General features: G+C 33.8%; 1 protein-coding gene and 1 long non-coding RNA gene across 6 annotated transcripts in view; one reads left to right on the top strand and one right to left on the bottom strand.

The window, feature by feature from the left end:
• AKT3 (AKT serine/threonine kinase 3) overlaps positions 1 to 18,367 on the top strand; it is a 387,341-nt gene that overhangs the window by 259,006 nt on the left and 109,968 nt on the right. The gene's annotated exons all lie outside the window — the stretch shown is intronic.
• Positions 1 to 18,367, bottom strand: part of LOC309605611 — an 867,207-nt gene that overhangs the window by 199,990 nt on the left and 648,850 nt on the right. The window lies entirely within an intron of this gene.

Raw genomic sequence — 18,367 nt, forward strand, 5'->3', positions numbered from 1 at the left:
ACAGATTCCCTCAGGGAACAGGGATAAAAGAAGTTAGCAAAAGTGGTAAACTAGGAACTGCTGAGAAATAGGAAGAAAAATAGAAAGTAATATGGTACATAGTTTACTTTAGAAAAAAAGCTGAAAATGTTTTTTCAGGAGGAAGTATCTTTGAGTGTATTTATAAAGTACATATTTATTGAGTATGAGCAGGGCGCGCTGGTAGATACTGTGGGGCATACAAATCTGAATTAAACATAACTTTTACCCTCAAAGAGTTTATGATCTAGTGGGGAAGATTAGGTACAAAATTTATACTAAGTGTAAAGTGATAATTATCACTTGTATCAGAAGCATAGATTAAGGACCATGGGACTTCACAGGAAAGAAAGAAGAATTTTGGATGGTGGGATGAAGGGAAGCTGCTTAGAAGCTTAGTAGAGGGAGCTAGGTGGCACCTGCACTTTTACTCTAAACCTAGAGTACTTTGGCGATTAATCAATTGATGACTGTTAAAAAAAATTTTTTTTTACACAAAAGCAGATTTTCAGACTAGCCAGATGGTTTTCTTTAGCGATGGGATTATTTCACCTATTAAATTTATCTGAGAAGGAAATCTATATTCAGTATATGCTTATGGTGACTTATTTTATTTTGGTTTTGCTTTAGGTTCACCATGCCATTATTCCGCTCAGGGATGCTTCCTAGAAATGCAGAAAACTCAATTGCTGTAGAAAAACTACTAAACGTAGAACTTACGTTTTGGAAATAAGATTGAAGTAGAGAGAAGTAAAGTACAGAAATCTACAAATTCATACAAACATTCCATACCAACACTTATTGATACACCATGAGTTTCCCAAATGTGGAATGTCTGTGTGGTATCTAGGAAACTTGAGCAGAGAATACTAGCCTGTTGAAAAGTAAGCTCTGGTAAATCGATAGTACTCACCCAAATGGCAGCATCCTCATATCTCTTTCTATCCAGTGTTTGCCCTGAGATAGGCTTCTTTAATGGACCCATTGAAGTTAATTATAACTAGCTAAGTTTTAACTCAATTCATATTTATTGTCTGTTGATTTTTAATTAGCAATAGTATTCTTTTAGCCTATGTTCTGGAATGTTTATTTTGAAACATAAGGTCAACAGCTGAGACATTTCTTTTCTTATACTTTCTTCACATTTTTGTGACTATCTGGACTTCTTTCAGCCTGATAGACTGCACAAGAGTTTAGCATGCTCATGGCCATGCTTGTTATTATCCCTATATTTGCCAATATTGTTTAAAGCACTACATAATCTTGGTGGAAGTAGATTATGAGAGAATTACTGGTTGTGAAAAATCAACAGTGGCTGCTTATAGGCGTATCAGTACAATGGAGTCATATAATTTTATTTAATTTATATGAATTCAGAGAAATAGGCTCAGCAAGAGATAACATAGATAGATAGGAAGGAAGGAGGGAAGGAGGAAGAGAAGGAGGGGAGGAAGGAGAGTGGAAGGGAAGGAAAGAAGGAAATGGTGATTCTGCCATTCCGCTTGCTGAGTATATTCAGAGTGACCTCAAGATGAGAGAGAAATTTGCTATTCTTTTATTCCATGTCAGTTTCTACTTGCCATCCTTAGAGTTTCATGGGATATAAATTCTAGTGCTTAAAAATACATAGTTTTTATAAAACATTGTCATTAAGTGCATTGTAAGTAGAGGTGTTCATCTAAAGAAACTATATTATTTCAATGATAGAGGGAAAACTGTGCTGAGCTTAACTATATTGAGACAGTATATTGGTCTTCAGTGTAGTACCTTCCTAAGGAATTTCCAAGGATGATTTTGGTTATACCTCATAATCTACGTGTTAACTTTAGAACCCACTCCATTATAGTCTATTTGCCTATTAAATATTTAGAGAGTAACTACTATGAGTTGGACCTCAGAGGATGTAGAAATAAGGAAAATATGGTGCTTTACTTTAGAAGATGAGTATCTAATTGGAGAGACAGACAAGAAAATATACATATGCAGTGTCATTATTGCTATGAAAACACTGGTTGCTGTGGGATACAGAGAATGCCTATTTGAATCAATCCAAAAGGAAGAGAGAGGAGGAAGGGGGAGAATGCCAGGGTAGGAAACACTTCTTAAAGTAGTTGCTAAGCTAAGTCTTGAATGTAACTGTAAGTTACATAAATAAGGATGAGAGGGAGAGCATTCCTACCCAGAGAAAATAGAATGTTTAGAGTGTGATGGAGCTCATGCAAGCTCTCCCCCATCTCCCCAGATGTAGCACAGTATGGATGATGCATAGAGTCCTGCAGAGAAAAGCCAGAAGAATCTAACCAGGTGGGTAGGGTCATGTTAGGACAGATCTCTCCCAAGTAATTTAGATTTTATGCTGAAGGCAGTGAAGCATCATGGAAGGACTTCTGTATGAAATGTTTTAGAAAGAAGGCTTTGGTAGTGGTATGAGGCTTGTATTGGAAAAGAAAAAATTGGATACAGGGAAACTACTTAGAAGCTACTGAAGTTGGAAGGTTTTGGTAATCCGATCATAAAAATGATAAGGTTGTTAACTGAGCCAGTATTAGTGAGAAGGAATCGAATTCTGAATGGTGTTTAGGTACTAGAATTTCCAGGATTTAATGACTAAATGGAAAGAAAGGGAAACATCACACAGTTTCCTATTTGCTGCTTGGGGAATTGTGTGGATACTGGGCTGTTTGTAAAATCAGGAAACATAGTAAAAGGAATGAGTTCCGAGTTGGTGATCCACTGATCACATATTCAGTTGGTATGTGAGTTACCTCGTGGGGATCTGAAGGAAGTGGGAGAGTCAGGTCAGAGATACAAATAGACTTCAGCAGCAATGCTGAAACGAAGGAAGGGAAGAAATGTCCAGTGTGAGAATAGTGTGTAGTTAGAAAAATAAATGGCTAAGAATGGTGCCTGAAGATACCAACATCAGACATGTTGGTGATGAGAGAAGCCTAAGGAGGATCCTGGATAGAAGGAACCAGACAAGAGAAGCCTTAAAAGTTAAGGAAAGTATATTAAGTGTAAGAGTATAGTAAAGATATACAACTGAAAGATAGCAACTGAATTCATTGGATTTGACATCTACTACTAGTTCCTAAGCAGAGTACCATGGATTCTTCTTTTTTTCTGGCATGATGCAAGGTATGTACCTTGGCTATAGTATAGAATATACAAGGGTTGGTTTGGAGCTCAGTAGAACAAGGTTATGAAAGTTCAGTGCAACCTTTGGTGGACAGTAAATCAGCATCTGGAGATTATAAAGGTACTCTAATAATGTGACCAATCACACTGCTGCTGACATATCCAAGCCACTCTCTTTTTGTAGCTTAAGTATTATCAAATTCATATGAGAAGCAGAAAAATATTGTGGGGAGAAAAAGTAAAATGAAAACTGACTAAGGTGTTTAGTTTGATTTAGAATGTCTCTACTTAGGACTCTTTCCCAAAATCTTACTCATAGCCTTATTTCTTTCAGGCCTGTAAACCAAACCTCTATAAATCCCTCTCCAGGCTGAAATCTCTCTGGAGGTTAAGAGATTCATTAGTGGGGAAAGAAAAATCATTACAAAGAAATGTTACTCATCTGATAAATTTTTCACATTCTTCTATATTCTTTATGTGGGTACAACTGAACCTAGCACTTTCCGTTATTTACTATTCTTGTCCACATTTTAGCTCATTGTACACTCTATAGTAAGCCCTTTGATAAAATTCATTTTCTTTTTGCATATGACTTCCAGTTTCATGCCAATCTTGAGATCCTCTCATACTTATTTCAGATTCTCATTATCTGGCTGGCATTTTGTCTTCAATTATCTCATTTTAAATTCACATGAGACAGAAGTGCCGGCAGTCAGCATTCTAGTTCTACTTACTAATTTGTGGAGGTGTGACTTGGGTGATTTTTAAATTAAAAGTATCATTTCATATTCATAGTGATGATTTTTTAAATTTTACTAAATTTATAGATATATGAATATCTGTTGTCAAGAGTCTGACAAGCTAACTTCTTTACTACTTTAGTTATTAATATATTACATAGGTTTTATCAGAATTCTATTGTTTTCACCCAAAGCTTTTTCAAAAAGTCTCAAGACAAGAAGGATGCATTGTAATAGTCACAATAAATTAGTCAAAATAAGTAGTCAAAATAAATTTGGGAATGTTTTTAGTATATACTTTTATAATATTTCAAGGCTAGTTTCCCAAAATTCATTTAGCCAATATATCTCTGCATCTAAAGTAATAATCCAAAGACTTGACTAGCCTCAACATCTAAGATGCTTACTTTTATATCTAGAATATTATATGAAGTGACTGGAAGTACAGGAGCTGCCCAGGCATTTATCTGTTTTCACAATTTCTCTCCATGTGATTATGGCACAGGATGGCAATTTCAGGGTAGTCAAACTTCTTGCATAAAGGTTGGATTACCCCAGAGTGAGCATTTCAAGAAAGTGAAAACAAAAGGCACAATATATGTGTAACTTGAGACCCTGAAGAAAAAAAACAAAACAAAACAGGAAATGTAACAAAACAATATTTAAATATTAAAAACTCTAATCCCAAAACACAGTATATAGTCATTTGTGTTCTGCATCTTAACATGATACTTTTAATATTCGTCAATATCGTTGCATATATCAGTAGCTTATTTCTTTTTATGGCTTTATTATATGGATGTATTACAATGTGTTTATATAATCTCTAGTAGATAGACATTTGGTTTTCTTGCAGTTTGGAGCTATTATGAAAAAATTTCTTGTGAATAATCCAGTACAAACCTTTGTGTGGATGTATAGTTTCAATTATCTTGGGTAAATATCTAGGAATACAATTTCTGTGTTATTTGGTATGTTCAACTCATAAGAAACTGCCAACTTGTACCATTTTGCATTTCTAGGATGTTACTTATCATCATCACCACACTTGGCATGGTTAGTCTTTCTTAATTTTACCCCTTCTAGTTGATGTGTATCTTATAGTTTTAGCTTGAATTTCCTGAATGATTAATGATATTGAACATGTTTTCCTGTGCTGATTTGCCATGTTGTGTCTTCTTTACTGAAGTATCTGTTAAAATCTTTGGTCCATGTTTTGATTGGGTTGTTTGCCTTCTTAATATTGAGTAATCAGACTTATTTTTATATTCTAGATACAAGTAATTTATCATATATGTTTTGCAAATATTTTCTCCCAGTCTGTGTTCTGCTTTTTCATTTTTTAGCGGGGAATTTTTTTCCTGTGTATATTTTTGTTTAAATCCATTTTTTAAAAGTCATCTTGTTCGTAAGTAATTTACATTCAGTAAACTTCACCACTTTTAAGTGTACAACTTAGTGAGTTTTGACAAATGTGTAGTTTGCCATCACCACGGTCATGATATAGAACAGTTCTATCACCCAAACAAGTCTCTCACGCCCCTTTACAGTCAGTTCCTACCATCACCTCCTGTCGTCGCAACCACTGATGTGCTTTCTTACAAGTGTCTTTTTAAGGACAAAACTTTTAAATTAGAGGAAATACAGTTTATAAGTGTTTTTCTTTTGTGGTTTATGCATTTTGGGTTTAATTTAAAACATCTTTTCCTAACGCAAGTTTGTTAAGATTTTCTCCTATGTTTTCTTCTAGAAGTGTTAATAGTTTTTTGGACTTATATTTAGGTCTACAACCCATTTCAAGTTAATTTTTGTTTATGGTGCTTGAGTCAAGGTTCATTTTTTTTGCAACTGGATATTAAATTTTTCCAGCATATTTGTTGAAAAGAATATTTTTTTCACATTGAATTACTCTGACACCTTTGTCAAAAATCAATTGACCATATATATGTGTGGGATGTTTCTGGACTGGACTCTGTGTATTGATCTATGTCCATCCATCCTTATACTTATACCTCACTGTCTTTAATACTTTTGCTTTAGAGTAAGTATTGAAGTGAGGCAGTTCAAGTCTTCCAATTTTGCTCTTCTTTTTAAAAAGTGTCTTGGCAACCCTAATATTTTCATGTAAATTATAGAATAAGCTTGTTGATTTCTACATGAAGGTCTACTGGACTTTAATTGATAGTGTAATCTGTTGATCAATTTGGGAAGAATTGACATGTTAACAATATTGTCTTCTGATCCATGAACATGGTATATTTTTCCAATTATTTAGATCTTCTTTAATTCTTTCGACAATATCATGTAGTTTTTAGTGTACAAGTCTTGAACATTTTTTGTTAAATTTATCCTTATTTATCTTATTTTTTTGTATTATAAATGATTTGTTTAAAGTTTCAAATCTGAATTGTTTGCATATAGAAATGCAGTTCATATTTACTTATTAGCCTTGAATCCTGCATCCTTGCTCAGTTTGCCTATTTGTTTGTTCTTAAGTATGTTGAGATTCTCTTTGTAGATGATCACATCATGTGGGAGCAAAGACAGTTTTACTTCCTCTTTTTCAGTCTCAGTGGATTTTCTCTTTTCTTGCCTTATTAAGCTAAGACCTTCAGAACAATGTTAAATAGCAACGTTAAGAGCAGACATCCTTGCCTTATACCGGATCTTAGGGCAAAAGCATTTGTACTTTTCACCATTAAGAATGTTGTTAGCTGTAGGTTTTTCATAGATACCCTTTAACAAGTTGAAGAAGTTCCTTTCTGTTCCCATTTTGCTAAGCTTTTTTTTTTTTTTAGATCATGATAGGATGTAAAATTTTGTCAAATTATTTTTTTGTATCTGTTGGGATGATCATGTGGTTTTTCTTCTTTATTCTGTTGATATCTTGAATTTCATTGTTTGGTTTTTTTAATGTTAGACCAACATTGCATTTCTTAGATAAATCCCACTTAGTTATGATGTATTATCCTTTTGGTATGTTGTTGAACCCAGTTTGCTAAAATTTTGGTAAGAATTTTAAATCTTTGTTCACTAGGAATATCATTCTGTAGGGTCCCTTCTCTTCCCTACCCCGAGCAATGTCTCTGGGTTTGGATTCAGGGTAATGCTAACCTCTTAAAATGAGTCAGGCAGCATTGCTTCTTCTATTTTCTGGTAGAATTCACCAGTGAAATTTTGAGACCAAGAGTTTTCTTTGTAGGAAGGTTTTTAACAATGAAGTGAAATTTTAAAAATATATTTATGGAGGCATGCATTTTATCTATTTCTTCTTGAGTGAGCTTTGGTTGTGTGTTTCCAGGAATTTATTTCATCTAATTTTTAAAATTTATTTGCCTAATATTGTTGAATTCCTATCTAGTTCTAGACCCTGAGAAAGCAACTATACAAGGTTCCTTCTCTCATGCAGTTCATATTATGCAATTATAAAGGAGACTTATGAATGAAATTTCTTCTTAATTGAATAATTTATACATTTATTGTCTCAAGTTAATAGAAACTGTACTTAGAATAATAAATAGATATGCTCTAGAGACCAGAGACCTAGTTTTGAATCTCAGCTCTACCGCTTAAGAGCTATGTGATGCTAGGCAAGCTTCGTAACATGCCTAAATCTTAGTTTTCTCATCTGTATGATAGAGATAATAATTGTACCTATTTTATAATGTTGTTTTGAGGATTAAATAATATAATGCATGTAACTTACTTAGTATAGTGCCAAACAAGTAGCAGTACTCAAAAATAGTGCCTATTGTGATAGTAATAATAACATAGTTATTATATTTAATCATCTATAATATGGAGATAGCATTTTGTAGCTTTTGTGATTGTTGTTAGAATGTAATATCTTAATGCTCAAAAATTGTAGTGTTTATTATTTTTATTGTGTTGGTATTGGATATATTTCATAAATAGCCCAAATATTTCACATTATATCCTAATAGATTTAAATATTTTAAAATAATTACCTTGAGAATTTTTACTCTTTTAAAAGTATATTTTATTCTCCAAATGAAAAATCTATTAATATTTAATGTGGTAGAACTGAGCAATCTCTTTTTTAATCTTGTTAGTAGAGTCGTAATAAAATACTTTAATGTAAATTATTTTAATTATGGAAATAGATTGGGAATTTAAAAAAATTTTAAGGAGCTATTTTTGTACTTACCATATTATAAAGTATTTTCATTAGGTGACTTTTGATCCCAGAAAATTTCCTTAACTTTTCATGCCTTGCATTAATTATTTAAAAATTAGATAGCTAGTGGGAAGCAGCTACATAGCACAGGGAGATCAGCTCGGTGCTTTGTGACCACGTAGAGGGGTGGGATAGGGAGGGTGGGAGGGAGACGCAAGAGGGAGGAGATATGTGGATATATGTATATGTATAGCTGATTCACTTTGTTATAAAGCAGAAACTAACACACCAATGTAAAGCAATTTTACTCCAATAAAGATGTTAAAAAAAAAAATTGCCAGCTTACAGGCTACTTTTTCCGGTATCAGGCAACTAGTTAGAGCGAGAATTCTTTTTACATTTTCAGACTTGTAAGAAGAGGGCAAGAAATAGAGAAATAGGGCTTGAGGTATTTAGCTGGAAATTTATAACCAAACAACTGTTTCAGAGTCCAGCCATCTGACCTTAGATCCCTTTCAATTCTCCTGAATCATCCTAAGGGTTTAATTTGTATTTTAAGAAATGTAATTTTGAACTATTTATTAAAATATGGCATTTTATCACTATCCTTTCTGGAAGAAACTTTCTTCAAAAACTAAATGTAAATTTACATTACTTTACATTAATTTTTCTGTGTGAAATGCATAGAAACTGAGTTCAGCTTGAGAAGAGGATAGACATGATCTAGAAAACAATCAATATGAATTACCTATTAAATGTAAGTGTACTTTTATTTGATCCTATAAAAGTACATGTTTAAATGTTTTATTGTATAACTGATACCATTCCAACTGTGTAGTATAGTATTTGCTACAGACTGAATCTTTATGTCCCCCCTAAACTCATATGTGGAAACCTAATGCCTAGTGTGATGGCATTTGGAAGGTGGGGCCTTTCTAGTGATTAGGTCATGAAGGTGGAGCCCTCCTGAATAGGATTAGTGCCCTTATAAGGAACACCTCAGAGAGTTCAGTTGCTCCTTCCCCATTGTGAGGACACTGTGAAAAGACAGCTGTCTGTGAACCAGGAAGCAGGTACCCGATCTGCAAGTGCATTGATCTTGGACTTCCCAACCTCCAGAATTGTGGGAAATAAATTTCTGTAGTTTATAATCCACCCAGTCTGTGGTAATCTGTTATAACATCCCAAATGGACTAAGACAGTATTGTTGACTAGTTTTCTTGTATGTGACCTAGAGACATTCTTTTCATCTTAGGTCTTTTTGTAAACCTAAGGGATGTGTTAATCAGCATTATTGCACAGACTACCATGTCTCATTGCTTAATTAATTAGTTGTCTTTAGGTTACTCAGGTTCCAAGCTCAATCAATATTATGATAATGAATGTAATCATTGTAATTATTGACCCATATTGAGCATATTTTGTTATTCTCTGTTAACTGATATTTTGCTATTACAAAGGAGTGACTAAAGTCTGTATAGACAGTATTTGCAAGAAAAAAATGTAATTGAATTTAAAGTCTTAGATTGCAGTGATAGTTCTCAGGATGTTGTTTAAGTCTAGATCTTTATTTTTTTTTAAAGTTTGTTGCATATTTTTCAAAATATAACTATTTATTTTAAAGGTAAATATTCCGGGTTTGTAATGAAATATAAACTTGTATATTTAGATCATTAAGGCAATCTATTAATATTTACATTACTATATTCCCACAGCATTGCTAAGCACAACACACACACACACAAACATGTAGTCGTTGCTAAAGGAACTTAAATTTCTAAAGGTATATTCCTTGCTTGAGGAGCAAAAAATTCATTTTTTTAACAAAAGCAAGATTATTTAGTTATTGTATGTGATTTTTTAATGTTTCTAATAAAAATACTTTACCTTCAAAACTTTAAGCCTTATTTTCCTTATAAATAATTCTTTGGAACGTATTTTTTAATTTAACTTTTTTCTTTGCAGTACGTATTTATTAAGTACCTAATATGTGCTACATGCTAGGCTTGGTGCTGAGGATGCAAAGCTATAGAGCACTTGTGCAGTCTTCCTCTTTCTCCTGTGCCTCTGCCAAGAAAAAAAGAAAATTGTTAGAAGCCTGAATCAGTAAAATCATCAACAGTATGTTTACTTAAAACCTTTATAAAATTTCTCCCATTATGAAAGTAACAACAGTACATGTATATTGCAGAAAACATCAAAAAGTTATTTCAGTTCAATTGATAAAATACTTATTTATTGACTGCGTGCTACAAGCTAGTCACTATGCTATGTACTTAGTACGTGTCATGAGGAAGACAGATGGCCTCACATTTAAGGAAAGTATAGTGCTCTGGGAAATGGATATTAAACAAATTATTACAGGTAATTTTCAAGGTATAAAACAGAAAAAAAATACTCTAAATCTTACCATCCAGCAATGATCACTATTACCATATTAATGTATTTTCCTGTTTTTATACTGTACCCATAATTTCCATTTTATTTAATATTGTAAAATACATATTAGTTGCCTAGTAATTAATTATGCAGATGTAATTTATTAAATCCTTACTATATTTTTGAACGTTTAGATTGTTTCCATTACTTAACCAACTTTACTTAAGTATAAGCTACGTACAATAAAATGTACTCACTTTAAGTATACATAACTTATATGACTTTTGACAAACATCTATGCATGTAGTCCCCATTATAAAAAGGTGCAGAACATTTCCACTGCCACAAAAAGTTCTGCTATGCCTCTTTGCAGTCAGTCTTCACTGTCTCATTCTGTCATCTCCTGCTCCTATACCTGGCCCTAGGCAACTACTGATCTGCTTTCTGACACTAAAGATTTGATTTACCTTTTCTAAAATTTCACAGAAATGGAATCATACAATAGGTACTCTTTTATGTCTGTTTCTGTTTCTTTTGCTCAGCCTAACGTTTTTGAGATTATCCGTGTCTCAGTAGTTTGTTCCTTCATTGCTGAGTCATGAGCATGCTATATCAATGTTTTTTAATCTGTCCTGCTTTTGGTGTACATTTGGATTGTTTCCAGTCATCGCCTACTATGAATAAAGCTGATATGCACATACATGTACAAGTTTTCTTTTTTCTTGGCTAAATACTGGGGAGTATAATTGTTGAGTTTATAATAAGCGTATGTTTACATTTTGAAAAATTCCAAAACTGTTTTCCAAAATAGTTGTGTCATTTTGCATTCCCAGTATCAACGCCACAAGAATTCTAGTTGTTCCATATCCACACCAACTCTTGGTGTGGTCAGTCTTTTTAATTGTAGTCATTCTAATGAGTATATAGAAGTGTATTATTGCAGTTGGTTTTGAGTTTCATTTTTCTGATGACTAATGATATTAAATATATTTTCACATATTGGCCATTTGCATACATTTTTTTTACCTGTACAAATATTTTGTCTATTTATTAATTGGGTTATCTTATTATTGAATTATAAGAGTTCTTTATATATTCTGGTTACAAATAGTTTGCCAAATGTATGTATTATAAATAGTTCCTCTCACTTTGCAGAAATATTCTGTTTTTCTCTTTTGCTCATTTTCCTACCGGTTACTGGTCTTTTCTCTTATTGATTTACAAGAGATCTCTATATATTAAGGCAATTCGTTGTTTCTCTGTATCATTATTCACAAATTTTACTTCCATTTTGTTACTTGCCTTCTGATCTTGTTTACTGGGTGCCTCTCACCTCCCCTGTTCCCCTCTCCCTCCACCCCCGTTGGCAGTTCAGAAGCTTTTTTATTGTTGTGAACAAATGTGTGGATCTTTCTCTTTATTTGTGTTTGGATTTTGTTATCATACTTAGTAAGGCTCTCCCCATTAAAATCTGTCATACAAAATCTCCTCACAGTATAGTTCGACTACTTTTAGTATTCCCATTATTGCATTTAAATTTTTGATGCATCTGAAGTTTCTTTCATGTAAAATATGCACTAAAGATTATACTTTATTTTTTTCAGATAGTAGCCGAGATATCCCAGTACCATTTATAAAATAAGCCATGTTTACTACATTGATTTGAAATGCTACCTTTATAACATAAATTCGAATCTACTTTGGGACTTCTATTTAGAGCCATTAATTATTCTGTATAGTCAAGAAACAGTACAACATTCTCTTAATTCTTATAGCTTACAATATATTTTAATAGTAGTTTTTCTTGTTTCCTGAGGTAAGATTGTATTTCTATAAACTTCCCTCTTAGAAAAAAAAAAAAAATTGTTCCTCTCAGACTGTACCTTGCCTTTTCATTGTCTCAGTGATATTTTCTGAGTAACAGAAGTTTTAAATTTTGAAATCCAATTTATCAGTTTGTCTTCTTTGTTTTTTTTTAAATACTATCTAAGAAATCTTTGTCTATCATGGATGACAAATATTTTCTCCTATATTTCCTTTTATAACTTTTATAATTGTGCTATTACATTTAGGTTTATGATATTTTTTATTTTTATGTATGCTGTAAGCTAAGGATTGAAGTTCATTTTTTATCCCATGTGGATATTTGGTTATTCCAGAATCTATTGTTGAGAAGTCTATCCTTTGCCCCATTGAATGACCTTGACACCTTTGGCAAAAATCAGTTTGACATATGTGTGTGTCCTTTGCTCTAACACTAATACTGCTGCACTATAGAGGCAGTATCCTCAAGGACTCTAGTGGGTGCCACATTTCTTAAGAAGTTTTTCCATTTTGCCTGGTAAGAACAAAAAGTATTTTTAGCTCTATGAGCCTGTGATTTTTTTCACCTGATTCTTTCCAATGGCTCTTTTCCCTGGCCTCAGAATTTTCCTCATATACACATGCTGATTAGTAAGACTCAGAGGCAGTTCATTGCAGGTCCCTGGAGCTCTCCTCTTTGTGGTTCTCTGCCTCATGAATTATAGATACTTTGGTCTCCCCAGTCTCTGAACTCTCTATCCTTACTTCAAGGATTCCACAGGTTCTGTTTCGGTTTTCTTTCACTGTGTTACATTCTGGATGGTCTCTCCAGGCAGCAAGCTGGAACAACCATAATTACCACCTTGTTTCCCTTTTCTTTGGAGTCACTGTACCTTGAAGCCTAATGCTTAATGTATGAAAATCCTTGTTTTATTTATTCTATATCATGGTCAAAACAGAAGTCTCTAACCTTTATACTTTATGGATATTTCCACTGGATGCAAAATTTTAGGATGTGTTTTTTTTCTTTCAGCAATTTGGATGTATCGTTCCATTGTCCTTTCACTTATATAGTTTCTGAGGAGAAGTCTGGGGAAATTCTCCTATTTGTTCTTCTGTATGTATTGGGGTTTTTTTCCCTTCAGAATTTTTTAAAGATTTTCTGTCACCAGTTTTTCAGCAATTTTAGTGTGATCTGACTGGTTATGTTCTGAGTATTCATGCATGTTTGTGAATTTTCATCTCACTGAGTTTCGATGAAATACCTAATCTGTGCATTTATTTTTTTATCCTAGTTTGGAAAAATTCAGGCATTATTTTGCAGATGTCTCCCTCTCCCTTTCAGGATCTGCTGTTATCCATATGTTAGACTCCTTGACACTGTCCAAGAGGTTGCTGAGATTTTTTTTTTTTTTCAGGTGCAATTTATATAGTTTTCTTCTGCTATGATTTCTTGTTCATTTGTCTTTTCTCTTGCAGTGTCTAATCTGTTGTTAATCCCATCTAGTGAAATTTTTATTCAGGTATTATATGTTTCATCTTTAAACGTCCTATTTATTTCTATTTCCCATTATCTCTTCTTTATGTTCCTATACTGCTTTAAAGTTACTGTCTATTAATTCCATCATCTCTGTTATTTTTGAGGTCTGTGTCTAATGACTGACTTTTTTGTTGGTGATGGGTCATATTTTCCTGCATCTTCTCATGTCTAGTAATTGTTGATTGTATACTAGATACTTTGATTTTACTTGAGTGTTTAGATTTTGTTGTCTTCCTTCAAAGAGTGTTACATCTTGTTCTGGAGAGCAGTTATTTGCAAATATGATATTTTACAGTCTTGTTTGTTAGCTTTGTTAATGTATGGTTTAGCTTTTACTCTGACTTCTTTGAAATATCTACTGAATGCCTGTGTGTTCAATAATGACACTCTTCTGACTTTTCTCCAAAGTTAAGCAAATATTGTGGCACCATTTATTAAATGGTCATTTTTTTCCCCATATACTTCATATCCTTATATATAATCATCAACTTTACCATATTCTAAATTTTTATAAAGTAACCTGTTTCTGGCTGCCTGATTTCATTGATATTTCTTTTAATTTATATGCCTATTCCATATGAATTGTAGCTTTATAGTATCTCTAAATTTCTTCAGACAGAAGTTTTCTTGAGAGCATTAATATGTTGAGCAAAAATCTTCTGTTTCAATAATATCTTGGCTCATCTCATTTATTTTTTCTAAAAGAGTCACATACCATTTCTACCTTTATATTCTCTTCTTAGCCCACCTAAGTATGACATCTCTTCCCTGAAAGGTAACATATGACCTAATTCCTATGCCTGGTAAATGTTCATTTCCTTCCTGAAACTTTCTTTTCCTTTAGTCTTCAGGTATTCTTTCTGTTTGTATTTCTTTTAGGACTCTATCTTAATATCCTGTTCTGCTTCTTTTTCCTGTCCTTATGTGCAGTCATACCCTAAAATTCTGACCTTAACTCTATTTTCAGTTTCTACTAAATTTCTGGGCTATACCTTGCTTCCTTGGTGTCAACAGTATCCTTTATATAAATGACTCACATTTACCTTTATACCCTTTGGTCCCATAGTTCTGAAGCTGTGCTATCAAGTTCTTATTTAAATGTCAACAGGTCAAAATAAAATCCATTGCTCCTCTGTCCCCATCCCCATTCTTTTCCTTTACACTGCTGGCAGCAACACCTACTCAGCCATCCTTAGGGAAACTTCAACACTGTTGCTCTCTGCCTTTGCCCAAATGGTGCAAGCTAGTTCCCTCTGGAATATTGACTGTCTTGAAAGGTCTGTTACTAGCACTAATGTTCCTCAGAAGCTCTTATCCAGCTCAAAGGTTACTTCTTATATTACCAAACATACTTATTCACTTCTTTAAGTTGCTTTCTATTTTATAACTACATATTTTTTGTGGAATTATTTATATATCTGGTTGTTCTAACCAAATAGTGATATTCTTTCAGATTGGTACCATTTCCTCTCATTGTGTCTGCAGCTTTTTCACAATGGTTGTACTGAATTGGTGTTCAGTAAGTTTTGTTGCACTTTATGAATTGTTTACCTGACTACTGTAGTCTCAGATTTTTTTAATTGATTCTCTAGTTGCTGCCAGAGTTGTCTACTTAAAATTATGCTAATTTTTTTCGGACTTCCCTGGTGGCACAGTGGTTAAGAATCCTTCTGCCAATGCAGGGGACATGTGTTCAAGCCCTGGTCCAGAAAGATCCCACATGCCGCGGAGCAGCTAAGCCTGTGTGCCACAACTACTAAGCCTGCACTCTAGAGCCTGCGAGCCACAACTACTGAGCCCACGTGCCACAACTACTGAAGCCTGTGCGCCTAGAGCCCATGCTCCTCAACAAGAGAAGCCTACACACCGCAACAAAGAGTATCCCCCACTCGCCGCAACTAGAGAAAGCCAATGCGCAGCAACAAAGACCCAACACAGCCAAAAATAAATAAATAAATAAATAAAATTATGCTAAATTTTTTAACCCAAATGTCTTTGACACTCCTTATCTACAAAATTAATCTCTAAACCATATCATGGCAGGCAAGGTCCTAAACAAACTGGCCTCATCTTTGTGGGTTTATTTTTTGTTTTCTTCTTTTTTTTGCTTAAGTTCTGTCATTAGCATGAATGTGTATTATTGTTCTTCAGCTACATGCCCTCCCTATGTGTTGTTTCCTTGCCATTACTATTTTTTTTTTTCTTTAGAATTAATTTCTTCTACATACATCTATTAATTACCTGCTATGTTGATGGACTATACTAGGCTGTGGTCAAAATATTAAGATGGATAGAACTTGTGGTCAAAATATTAAGATGGATATTAAGAGGGATTAATTCGTTCCACATACATTTATTAATTACCTACTATGTTGATGTATTATACTAGGCTGTGGTCAAAATATTAAGATAGATAAAACTTGCACTGTTTTGAATGCTTCCCTTGTATTCTCCATTTGTGAAAAATCCATCCTTCAAAACGTGAGATACTACCTTATCTGTGAAGTCTTCTCAGATCATTCCAACAAAGATTAATCATCCTTTGCCTCCAAGGCATTTTTTTTAAATTATTAATTAATTAATTAATTTATGGCTGTGTTGGGTCTTCGTTTCTGTGCGAGGACTTTCTCTAGTTGTGGCAAGCAGGGGCCACTCTTCATCGCAGTGCACGGGCCTCTCACCATCGCAGCCTCCCTTGTTGCAGAGCACGGGCTCCAGACGCACAGGCTCAGTAATTGTGGCTCACGAGCCCAGCCACTCCGCGGCATGTGGGATCCTCCCAGACCAGGGCTCGAACCCGTGTCCCCTGTATTGGCAGGCAGACTCTCAACCACCGCGCCACCAGGGAAGCCCTCCAAGGCATTTTTAATATTAGAATTACAGAATTTCTCATAGCGCTCTTGTTTTTTTATCTATGCATAGATCTCCTTCATCGGGTTGAATTTCTTAAGGTCAGAGATTATGTCTTAATCACCATTGTATGCCCTCTTTTTCTCTTCCCAGTGTCCAATAACAGTGACTTTAAAGTAATTGATGCTCACTAAATGGAAAGTTGGTTCAAAGCCAAGGTAGAAAGTTAGAAGGAATATTCAGAGAAAATCAGGAGAGTTGTAGTACCAAAGCCAAGGAATGTTTATAAGAAGGAGAGGGTAATAAGTGATGTTCTAAGCTCCAGAACGAGAGGTTCTTGGTTATGTTAACAGGAATAAGTTCCATAAAGTAGCAAGGGTAGACATCAGAGGAGAGCAGATTGAGAAATAGAGTTCTTCTCCTTAAGTAGCTTTTTTTTTTTTTAGCTGATATTTTTATAGAAATTGGCTGGAAGACAAATTGAAGATTTATGGTCTAAATAAAGATCTAGAAGCCTGCATGTATTATGCTGATTTAGGGAAGATCTATATCTTTTGTATAGTAGATGAGTGGGTACTAGGCTTGGCATTTGAAGAAAATTTAGAAATCTAACCATTATTTTCATCTCATTAGAAGACTACCATAAATCTGGGTCACAGGGGTTCCTTCATCAAAATTAGTGATATTTTGTATTAAAGGATGACAGAAATTACTTTGACCTAGAAATATTTCAGAATGGTTTTACTGATGATCCATGCTTCTTTCTACTTCCTGTCTTTGTTTGAATGGTAGAGCATTAATAACATGTATGTGCCTGTATAAAATGAATGAATTTTGAAGCATATCCCTGAGTAATTTCATACATTGGTTTGATTTTTGGCATAGTATATTTGGTCATTTATAAGACACATTGAACATTTCTTCAATCAGAATGCCTTTTATATTTGATGGTGTGTCATAGTTTTAATTGACCTCATTTTTTTTCTTGTTATTAACATAAAAAGTTGGTGGAGTTGCAAACAACAGCATCTTAGATTTGATAAAATATGACAATATAGTAGAGAGCATTAAAGTTTAGAGACTATCTGCCAAACATTTTAGTTTTACTATAAGTAATGTTGAGCCAGTCTTTTTTGGCAATAGTTACATGATATTACCTCCCTCTCTTTACTATGACAATGGGTTATGCATAAATTTTATCTTAAAATAATGATAAACTCTTAAGTGGAGTTGGAGGTGGGAAAAGGGAAGATGGAATCTATAGAGAACCTCTTTTATGTTACCTAAATTATGATTTGGTGTGTGAGAAACAAATCTCAGTTAACCATAATTCTTACAAATTTGTAGAAGCAGTTTGTAGAAGTAATCCATGTGAAAATATAGTTAATTTCTGATCTTGCAGTCAAGGATACACTGATTGGTTCATTTCTTTAATCAAAGACATGTATTGAGTACCTACTGTGATACTTGGCAGTGTGCTCAGCACTGCGAACAATCTTTTGTTGTTCTTGGTGGATTTCTTAATACAGTGAAACAGTACACAAAAAGGTCAGTAGTCAATTCATAGTGCCTGAAACTGGCTCCTTCCTCATATACATAATTGAACTGAGAGCTGAGACAGGCAGTTTCTTAAATAAAGAGGCTGTCTAAATGGAGAGCTGGATGCTTGACCACAGTGAGAACCCAATAAATATTTGTTGACTGTTGTTAACGGGGAAATGGATGGGCTTATAGTTTTAAGTGATTACATTTGAAAAGATT

This window comes from Balaenoptera borealis (genome assembly GCF_965194805.1).
Source record: "Balaenoptera borealis genome assembly, chromosome: 1".
Classification (NCBI taxonomy): domain Eukaryota; kingdom Metazoa; phylum Chordata; class Mammalia; order Artiodactyla; family Balaenopteridae; genus Balaenoptera; species Balaenoptera borealis.